The sequence below is a fragment of the Miniopterus natalensis genome, chromosome 4, assembly GCF_054644295.1.
Source record: "Miniopterus natalensis isolate mMinNat1 chromosome 4, mMinNat1.hap1, whole genome shotgun sequence".
Lineage (NCBI taxonomy): Eukaryota > Metazoa > Chordata > Mammalia > Chiroptera > Miniopteridae > Miniopterus > Miniopterus natalensis.
Window position 1 is genome coordinate 64,097,254 of NC_142084.1, and position 11,363 is coordinate 64,108,616.

An 11,363-nucleotide genomic window follows, 5' to 3' on the forward strand; every position below is an offset into this window, starting at 1 on the left:
AAGTGCTTGATTCAGACTCAAATCTTTCTGATTCCAGGGTCCCACGCTCTGCTAAATATCAGCCACCAGTAGACAGTACTCAAATTTAAAAGCCCATTTGTCAGAAAGGGTATCATCAAATACTTTAGCCCAATACCAATAAGGATCACATAAGAAAATTCTGAAACATATCCCCCTCGGATAAGGGGGGGCCTGTTGTACTGTATTTAACTTTTTGCCAGCTTGATTCATAACATTAAAATATTTAGACATATAGTATATAGACTTTCATTTGTACTTTTGTCCTGATCCTCCCAAACTTAAAGCCTAATTATTTATTTGTTTGAATGTATCACAATTCATTCACTTAGTTTTCTAATGGTAGACATTTATATGTTAGTTATCTACTGCTGAGTTAAAAATTATCCTCAATGATATGGCTTCAAACAATAATAACCGGTTATCATCTTCACAGTTTCTGTAAGTCAGGAATTTGGAGTGACTTGGCTGGGCTCTGGCTAAGGGTCTTTATGAGGCTGAAATCAAGCTGTTGGCTGGGCTCTATTATCCGAAGTACCAACGGGGGTGGTAGGATGTGCTTCCAAGATGTTCCTCCCCAAGCAAGAGAGGACCAGATAGAAGTTGTCCTTGTTATGACCCAGCATCAGACATCACATGGCATAACTACTGCCACGCTCCATTAGTTAGAAGCGAATCACTAAATCTAACCAACACTCAAGGGGAGAGGATTCGCCCCCACCTGTTGAAGGGAGAAGCATCAAAGAATTTGTGGACTTATTTTTAAACCACTACACATTATTTCCAATTTTCTGCTATTAAAGCAATGCTGCAAGGTATGTTCTATGTAAGTTCCACATGTGCCTTCTTGTGCAAGCTTCCCTTCATGGCTTCTTGTACAGCCTGGGTCCCACACCACCCACTCCAAATGGGCACAGCTGCGAGGAAGGGGGCCAAGCTGGCTGACTTAGATCCATCAGGATTTACCCTGGAGCTGGGGCCACCCTCTCCTGAGTCACATAGGAGAGGTATGGACTCAACCCAAAATGGCAAGGGAAGGGATGGACATTGGGAGGACACGAAAGGCCATGCCATTGCAGCCACCAGGAAGGCTCAACAAGGGGGTCTGATTTGCCCAAGCTGCAAGGGCAGGGGCACTCAGTCCAAGCGTGAGCGCAGACCTGCAGCTCTCCGGACAGACCTGCTGCTGCTGCTGTGTAAGCCACCAGAACTGCACAGTGATGCTGAGCAGCTAGCTCTGTGAAGGCTTCCTTCTGTCCTCCACCTCCAGCAGGGTATCCCCTCCTGTTCCTGAAGCCCCAGCCCACAAAGTGGTGCCAACTGAGGGCACAAAGGCAAGTTTCTCTTGGGATGGAAGGGTGTCTTGTCCTTCAGCGGACAAGGGCTCTGAGGAAGTAGAGACAACCTATGGAGCTTTCTCTACCTTGCTCCCGCGGTGACCTGACTCAGGTAGAAAGCACTGTCTTCACATGGAGGGGGACCCCACCTAAGGAAATCAGTGGAGGCAGATGGTCAAGATGTTTGACCTGAGATATGTATTTCTTATTTAGATTGGGGCAAGGTTTCTTGATCTAAGCACTGCTGACATTGGGCCCAATTTCTGGAGTGGAGCCATCCTGGGCACTGTGGGGTGTTGAGCAGCATTAGTGGCCTCTAACCACTTGATGTCAGGAGCACTCCCAGTCATGACAGCCACAGATGTCCCCACTGTCCAGTTGAGAACTGCTTTTCTAGGACAAGCTCAGTCCCAGGGCACCAGCTGGGCAGCATCATAGTCTGGTTTATGCCTGGTCCAGATCCTAATCTGGAAGGATCACAAGGACACTGTGAGCTGCCTCTGACAGCACACTTGTGAGTGTAAATAAAGAAGAATATGTTTTTGTTGTATATGACCCTGACTGGTGGTGTTATGCACACTGAAGTTTGAGGAACACTGAGCTAGATTAAAGGGAGGAATGAGAGCACACATGTAGATGGCTGGGCATCCAAGCCATTATGCCTTGATGTAATTCAGAGGCTGCGGTGGGAGATCTTAGGTGTTCTGCGTGTCTGCAGGGTGACACCCACTGGTATTTTCTTTTGTTTTTATTTTTTCTTCAGGGCACAGAAAGCAAGTTTATTTGGTGAATGCTGATGGCAAACATCATCCAAGAGATATAAGCTGGGAAAAGTGCTGTGACAAGAGAGTCTAGGAAGCCTTCCGGGCTACGTATACAATCTCACACAGGGGAAGGCACAGGGGAATGGGTACACTGGGAATGTCTTCAGCTGCTCAGCACCATGTGGACGAGCTCTTCATAGCTGATACAATCATTGCTGTCTTTGTGCCCTGCCACCAGCATCTCTACTTCCTCTATCATATTCTCACCCAGAGTGACAAGAACATGCCAGATCTCAGCACCCATGACAGTGGCATTTCCTTCCTTGTCAAACACACTAAGGCCTTCGACATACTCCTCACAGATGCCCTGGTCCTTGCTCTTGGCGTCTGCGGCATGTGCAGGAAGTGTTCAAAGTCCAACACCTTCACCTTCACCTCATCACTCTTGGGTTCCCCAGGACTTTGAGCACCTTGGCGTTGGTGGGGTCCTGGCCCAGGGCTCTCACCACATCCCCACACTGGCTGTACTCCTAGGATCTTGGCTCTCCTGTTTTGTCAAAGAGCTGGAAAGCCTCCTTGAACTCTGCGGTCTGATCCTCAGTGAAGTCACACATCTTGACTGCTCAGCTTTGCCGAAACATTTCCTGTAGTAATGGCTCCCACTGGTATTATTATGAAATGTCACAGCTGTGAGCAGACTGGTTGGCTGTGAGTACAGAGTCAAGATCAACATCAGCTTTCAGTTCAGTGTGGGACAGTGAAACACCCTTGAACTCACCATAGGTCCCCTCTCCCATCGGTGGTAGTGGAACACCTCTCCAGGGCAAACAGTTGAGACACTGGGAGGGAGGATGCACTTGCTGACAGCCCAGCAAGTAACAGGAGGACCGCCCCCCCATCCCTGAGACTGGGAGGGTGACTGGGATTCCTGAGGATGGGGGCTCAAACTGGGCGGAGAGAAGGGCCTGGCACAGACCCTGGAGTGGGAGAAAGGCACAAGGCTGACAGGGAAACTGTCCTGTGTGCTGAGGGACAGAGGATGTGTGGGGTAACAAAAGGCTGGAGGGAGGGCTCAGGTGCTAGGCAGAATCCAGGTTTTATCTAGTAAGCAACAGGGAGTCACCAAGGGAATCCTTGCCAAGATCTGACCTGTTTTAGGATGCTACGGTAATGCTATGGACTAAATAGTGCCTCGCCTCCCCAATTCTTTGAAGCCGTAATTCACAATGTATTTGGAGATGGGACCTTTAAAGAGGTATTGTAAAATGAGGTCATAAGTGTGTGGCCCTAATCCTATAGGACGGTGTCTATTAGAAGAGACACTACAGATGTGGACACATTGGGAAGACCACATGAGGCCACAGGGAGAAGGCAACCATCTGCAAGCCAAGGTGAGAGGCCTCAAGAGAAACCAATCATGCCAGAACCTTGATCTTGGACTTCCAGCCCCCAGAATAGGGAGAAATTTATTTAAGCCACACAGTCTGTGATATTTTGTTACGGAGATCCATACTGAAGAAATACAGGCAATGAGGGGAGAAGCTGAGGGCAAGGACTGCTAGGAGACATGTGACATGCAGGGGTCTCAACCAGAGTGGTGGAAATGGAAAGAGAACGCAGGAGGTATCGTGTCACCTGCCAAGTTTGGCTAAAGCTGGCTCCTGGTAATCTGGGGCTTTGCATAGCTGTCAAGTATAGTGAACGTTTGATGATAATGATCAAAAGGTTGATTGTGACCTAAAAAGGGAACACTCGACCCATCTCATCCTAATTGCTCATGACCCCACAAAGCAACCAGCACACAGCTGCTTTTGGTATGGGAGGATAGTGTCACCCCACTTTTATTTAGTTAAGCAGGCTTTCCCAAGAAGTGGAGTGTGAAGCGATTTGGGGGAGCGCATTTACTGTGGGTCTAATGCCCATTCTCAGGGGAGAGCTTGGCACGAGGGAGCCCAGGCAAAAGGGATAAAGGGACAAATGGCTTTAAAACATGGCTTGGCAAAATATGGCCACATATTTTGTCTTCTCTAGCTGTGTCTTAGCCTGGCTGAAGGGGCAAGGGAGCTCTCTAGGGTCTCTCTTATAAGGACACTAATCCCATTCATGGGCACCCTACCCTCATGACCTAATCACCTCTCAGGGTTCCACCTCTTACTGTTACAGGCAGTTAAACAGACATGAACAGAGCAAGAATGATGGGCCCGGTACAGAAACTCACCAGGGCAGAAAGCCCTGGATGCCTAGCAAGGGGCAAAACTGGGAAAACAAGAACCTGGCTCCCAGGGTAACCTTTCCTCCCCTAGCATTTGCTGGTCATGTGGTTTGGACCCCCTGACTTTTCATATTGCTCATGCAGTCTACACCCCCCTGACCTTTCCCTCCCTAAAGGTAACATCTAGGCCTCAGTTGTATTTCAACTTCAGGCCCAGAAAAGCAGCAAAACCAGATTAAGTGAGCCACAGTTGCCTCGAGACCAACTTCACTGACTAATGACTCCCTGCCCTGGCGCCAACCAATCAGTAAAGACCACGACCCTGAAAGAGCATACCTGGAAAGCTGATGAATAATCTACTGAGACATTTCCCTGAGACCTCCCCTAAGATTTCCGCCTGCAAGAGAGAGAAATACACTCAGGTTGAAGCACCCAGCATGCACTCTCCCCCAGGGGAGCATGCCCAAGCCATTCCCTTCTCCCTTCTTCCAAGGAACCTCACAAGACATGTAACCAGGGGAGCAATGAGCAGCGGCAGCACATCCTGGGCTAACCCCCTGAAACTGTCGCCAAGGCCCCCTTCTCTTTGACTTCCCGGTGAGCCAAAGCAGCCCAGCTTAGGCTCTCCAGTTGCTTCTTCTATGCCCTTTTTTTGTTTCATTGTCCTAAAGTGTTTTTGCTGCAGCCAATAAATTACTTTGTTACACTTTGTCCCCACTGAAATCTTGCCTTCAAGAAGACAAGAACCAAGGTCTCATCTCGCCACTAACATTACTACCATTGAATTGGAATTAGGTGTCAACATATCAATTTGGGGGTGGGAGGCACCAACCTTCAGCCTATGGCAGCATGATTCCTGCTACAGTCTTTTGGCCAAGGCCAGGTACAAGGGCCAGAGAAATAGATGCCATTTTTAGATGGAAGGAGCTGCAAGGTCTCAGTGGGAAGGGTATGAAAATAAAGAGTGAAGGACTGAGACATCTGAAAGTCAATCTACCACATCTTGGTTTTAGGAGTTGAGCTAGCCACAAAATGGCTTGTGAGAAAGACTTCCTGCAGGCATCATTGTTAAAACCTAGATAATCTAGAGCAGAGGTTCTCACCTGGGGTGATTCTGCCCCCCAGGGGACACTAGGCAGTGTCTGGGGATATCTGTGATTGTAACAATGAGGGGGTACTCCTCGCACTGAGTAGGTAAGGACAGGAATACTGCTCAATACCCCACAGTACCCAGAATGGGCCCACCCCAGACAGTGATCCAGACCCGATGACAGTGGTGCTGCTGAGAAACAGATCTACAAGGACACGGTCAGGGTATCTGGGGATGGGGACCTGGGATTTGAGTACAGCACATGAGGGGAAAAGAAGCCAAGTGGGCAACAGAGGCTGTTGCTCCCACCCAGGTTCCCTGCCCCAGGTCTGAAGGGAGAATGCCCACAACTCTTCTCGGGTTCCCCATGGTGGGAAGTCACCGGTTACCTTGCCTTCTTTCAATTTCTAACAGCCTTTTTCTGAGTCCCTTTACGAATCAGATGAAAGTTGTGACTCCCTGACCTGATTCCTATGGATAGTTTTGCGTGTGATCACCAGGGGCTTCACAGGCCCCAGGTTAAGAATCTCTGCTGGAATAAGGGTATCAAAAAGAAATCGTTGAGGTTAAATGGCAAATTTCATGTGGTCTAGCCTTGCGTGGTGAGGTATATCTTCTTCTCTCAGGAAACACAGTAAATTCTTTCAGTGGCATTGACTTCTCTGTGTCAACTTAGGCACCTCTACAGATTAAAATCCCATGGGTACAATTGAGACATTCCCTTAGACCAAGATGAAGAAAAGTTGAGGATGTGAGCATTCTGCACGAGGACTGACTTAGAGTTCAGAGGGGTTTCAAGCTTAAAAACTAGGTGGAGCACTATGGCCCAATGGGACGTGCACAGGGTCCAGAGTCAGACCACCTGGCTTCCAATACCTGCTCTGTTCACTGTGGGGCCTTGGGTGAGTCACTTATTCTTCTAGCCTCAGTTTACTCACCTCTAAAATGGGAACACCTATCTCTTGGGATGGTATGATAACTAAACAAGGACTGATGTGTTACAGTGCCTTGCACATCGTAGGAGCTTACAATGAAGTCCAGGGTTGTCAGATCTTCTGATTTTAAGTAATGCTAGAAATTAGGGTTGCCTTAGTCAGGTAGCTCAGTTGGTTAGAGCATCGTCCCAACATGCTAAAGCTGTGGGTTTGATCCCCGGTCAGGGCACATACAAAATTAACCAATGAATGCATAAATAAGTGAAACAACAAATTGATGTCTCTCCCTTCCTCTGTCTATAAAATGAATCAATAAATAAAAATATATTTTTTAATTAGAGATTTTGAAAAGCTTCCCAATTTTTAAATGTTTGCAACTAATTAAAATAAAGTAATAATAATTTTTAAAAAACAAACAAAAAAAGCACCGCACAAGCCAAAGAAAGCAGGTGTGAGAAGCAAACATGGTCTGCAGGCTGCCCATTTCAACCTGTGATCGAGACTGAGAACTTAGGAGTTGTGGTCAAGGAAGGGAAATCAAGTCAGAGGTTTACTCTTGGTAAAGCTTCCCCTTAAGCACTGAGCTCTTCACCTACTTGTCACTTCTCCTAACACTCTCCAAAGTGGTGTGTAAACGAAGTCAGACTGAGATAAAAATCTCAGTGCCAAGCAGTTAAAAATCTCCACACCAAATATCAGCTATCCTGCAGTGCTGAGAGAAAAGCTCTGCTCCAGCATCCTGACCTTAGCTCAGTTTTCCAGGAGCATCTGTGACTACTCACAGGGTAAAGTAACATTCATAGCTAGGATGGTGCATTGTGAAGTATGACACCCACTGCTAAATATGGTCACTAAAGACATTCATCAGGGAGGATATTTTCAAATCTATTTTATCGGCAGTAAGATCACATTTAATTACTTTATGAAAACACATACATATACACCCAGCAATGTTTTCAGTTTACACTCTGGTTCACAAGGGTTTTATATTCAAAACATTTATATATTATACATTCATACCCATAACAATTCTAATTTTTTTAGAATTTTATTTTTAACCATAAAAGCCTGTGTGTATTCTCCATGTGAAGTGCCCATTTTCAGATCCAGAGAGCCCAGAAAACACTCCGACATATTGGAAAGGGGTTTGATGAACTAAATCCTTGGGCTCTTGGAAGGATGACAGGATTTTACTCCTCTCCACACCCATATGCAACCTTCTTTAAAATGTAGTCAGGAGTCTCTAGCTCCAAATCAGGACCACCTGGCTCCTCAAGACAGAGCCAATGGGCTGCTTGGCATTCCTGAGGCAGGGATTCCAGAGCCGGGTGACAGGACTTTCCTGAGCCTTGAGGATGAGCCAAATTCAGTTTGGCAGGGGAAGTCCTGGAATTCTCTTCATCTCTCAGAAATATGGTCCCCACATAGAGGGTGGCTATATGGTTAGCTCTGCTGGTCAGGTGCTTTATAACTGTCTTGATGATATTATGCTGGTTAAACTAAAGAAAAAGCATTATGTACACACCCTCCTAGAAGCAGTGAAAGAATTTCCAACCAGGAACAATATGGCCATGGCTTCTTACTTCTGTGAACCTCAGTCAACTGATGGAAGGCCAATGTTTTGGGAATGGCAAGGGGTCATCTGTGGCTCCAGCCACCCCCTGCTGCTGTAAGGGGCAAAAAAATACAACTCTCCACAGCCATGTCTACACTGGTCTAACATGTGCCTCTCTAGTGCCAACAGAAGACTAGATAGCCAGCCTGAGGTTCTCATAAGCAAGTACAACAGACATGGAACCACCAACCATGGGTTCAACCAATGACATTCAAAAGTAAGAGGAAGCCGCAGGCTTTTTAAAAACAGCCATTCCAAGGTTATAGCACACTCTGCTCCCAGAGAACAAACCTCATGAAAGAGTACACCTCAGTCAATGGAACTGACTTTCTGAAATACAAAATGCTACAGAATCAAATTGAAGCAATTCTCAATTTTTAATCAACAGTGTCAAATGAGGATCTTGGAATGTATTAATTTAATTAATTTGGGGGGATACATTAATTTTAAAAGGCAAATGTACAATGATGTACAACAAATGCAACTTACCTTTAGGGGAAAAAAACCTGCCAAAGCAAAATATCTACCAAAAAAAAAAAAAAAAGTCCAGTTCCCCCAACAATTTACAAATGAAGTTTACAGCTAAAAGAAACACAGTGACCTTAAAATTAACATATAACACAAGTCTAATAAAAAGAATAGGCAGAGAATCTATATCTTATACCAAGGTATCTTGGTATAAGAGACAGAAAAAGAAAACAATTACCAACCAATTAGACATTGGGCAATACCAAAACCTTTTCCTACCAAGATTCCAAACACTCTGTGAATAAATAGCACACTTCAAATTTAAGGCATTATAGACATAGAAAAAGACACGCAAAACAAACAAACAACTCTCTGTGATTTGTCAGTTTCCTAATTTTGTTCTGAATTAGGCAGCATTACTTGGCTTTGATGATTAAGCTATCTTAGTGATGAAAACAAAAACTGGTATTAACACAATAAAACCCCAGAACCATCTTAATCAATTAAAACCAGTCAAAATGAAGATGGGATATGTACTATACCTTTTAATTATCAAAGGTATCTATAATATCTTCTGCAGTTTCCTTTCATGAATAAACTTTTTAAAACATAAAGCGAAGATCATAAGTGGAGGCAGGTGTCATTTGACCATAGTCTGAATTGGGTGCTGGTACTTAAAACTTGGAGACTTGCACATAGAAAGAGGGATGTGCATTCTCTGCAGAAATGGGAAGACTCTCCACACTGGGTTCTGACCCGTGTCAGCAACAGGTGGGGTGTGTGTGGTGGGGTGCAAGCTCTGTCTTGGTCTCCCCCCACTGCCATACACTCTCTACCATCTTAGACTTGATTCATTTATGTACAGGTCTGGCCCTTACAGGGCCAGCTGCAATCCTTGATTTGAAGTTTCAGAAACTTTCGATTTACTAATATAAGATAAAGAGAATGAATACAGGTTTACAATTGCCCTTTCTACATGTTTTCCTTATTTTGCCAGGGCTACTAACTTATTTATCCAGATCAATGGTTTTCGTCCCCCTACCTCTATTACCACACAAAAGAACACCAATTACACTTGTGAAAAAATTTAAAAAAATATTTGAAAATGCTTTTAAATTTGATGTATTTGTTCTGATAAATCTAAGTATACATGTTGGTAGATCCAGACAAAAGACAAAGTATAACAGAACTATTAAAAATTCAGAAACATGAATATGTTTAAGGAAAAAAAGTCTCTATTAGGAATTTACTTATGCTCCAAAGTTGATGAGTTGACTTTTGGCTCTGAAACAGAAAAAAAAATGAAAATTCAAAATCCACACTTCAGATATTTGAAATGTACCAAATGTATTTGTAATAAGATCTAAGGTACCACAGTTCTATCATCTGAAAGGTTTTCCTTAAAATATACTTAAGCCAAATTTTTACTGGTAGTCCAAAGCTACCACTCAAAATTTCCTGCCAAGAGATTCCCTCAACCAAGCCCTAACATGTTGTTTTACCCTTACTGAGACAGGCCTTTAAAAAAAAACAACTGCAACCACATTCTAACAAGAAGACTTGTATGCCTTGCTATTCTAGTGTCAACTTCCTGTCAGTCCCAACTGGGAATACATGAGAGGTGCTGCCTAGGTGCTTACTTAGCAGGACTGCTTCAAACTCAACTAGAGGTTCCCAAAGGCCCAGTGTTCCTGGATGTCTAATGCAACAGTGATTTGGGGTGAGGTGGTGGGAGTCCATTTAGAGGTATGCACCCTAGCCTCTGAGACAGGGACACTGCTTCCCAGCAGCCTGTGCTCCTTGCACCTAAGCTCGGGGACAGATGGGCCATGGCAGGTAAGGTTCACTCTGGAAGGGTCTGGAGACCTGGAGGGAAGGGCAGGCAATGGAGGCTGCTCCAGGTACACCAGGACTGTTCTGAATCTGATTGCAGCCATACCCGACAGAGCAGGGGGGGCACTCAATCAGGGGTGTTACTGAGTGATCCTCCGTCTGCCAGCCAGCATTCCCCACGGTCAGTATGGGCTTCAGTGCCTTTCCCAATCTATGCGTTGCCTCTGAGAGGCTTTTGATTTATGGATTATGATGTAAAAAAATTCCTATTCAGGGCTGTGGTTATCAATTTTAAAAGCCAAGAAAACCTACTCAAAAGTCCTCTAAGAAGCAAACTTGTCTTCACTTTGGCAATTCATGAAACAAACTTTGTAAATACTGTTGTCCAAGTACTACCATTTAATTTATTTAGCAATAAAGTTGATGCTCCAAACCCTGTTATCCTATCAGTTTTTCCATGGTACATTATATGAGAAATGTGTGCTTTAAAAGCAGCTGAAGTTTCCAAGCAAAAGTCATTTCCCACAAAAGGGAATGTCTAGTTAACTAAAAATCACTCAAATAATGCAGATTATCTTGTTTCAAGGTTTTGTGAGACTGAAGTTTATTTTGCTATGATTCCCGTGTTTTAGTTTTAGTTGAAACTACTCTTTTATCAAAGAACAACACATGCTCTCTGGGGCAATTCTAAAGACACAAACTAATTTGACAGTCAGTGAATGGTAGTTTCACATACTTAGTTACATGTGTGTATATTATATCACCTAAGTTATCAGGATACAGACAACGGCTGCATTAAATGTGTCAGTACAGTGAGTCAAGTAAATAACAAAAACATCTACTGAAGCCTGGCAACTAAAGGCATACCTTGTTTTTATTGTGCTTCCCAGATATTGTATTTTACAAGTTGAAAATTTGTGGCAACCCTGCATCAAGCAAGCCTAGCTATCAGTGCCATTTTAGCAATTTCTAGCAATAAAGTATTTAGTAATAAAGTATTTAATTAAGATGTACATTGTTTTTAGACACAATGCTACTGCACACGTAACAGATTACAATATAGTATAAACATAATTTTTATATGCACTGAG

At 44.2% G+C, this 11,363-nt stretch overlaps 1 pseudogene; it reads right to left on the reverse strand.

Moving 5' to 3' along the window:
* Positions 1–1,669: 1,669 nt before the first annotated feature.
* On the reverse strand, positions 1,670–4,578 carry LOC107525636 (myosin light polypeptide 6 pseudogene; annotated as a pseudogene).
* Positions 4,579–11,363: the final 6,785 nt, after the last annotated feature.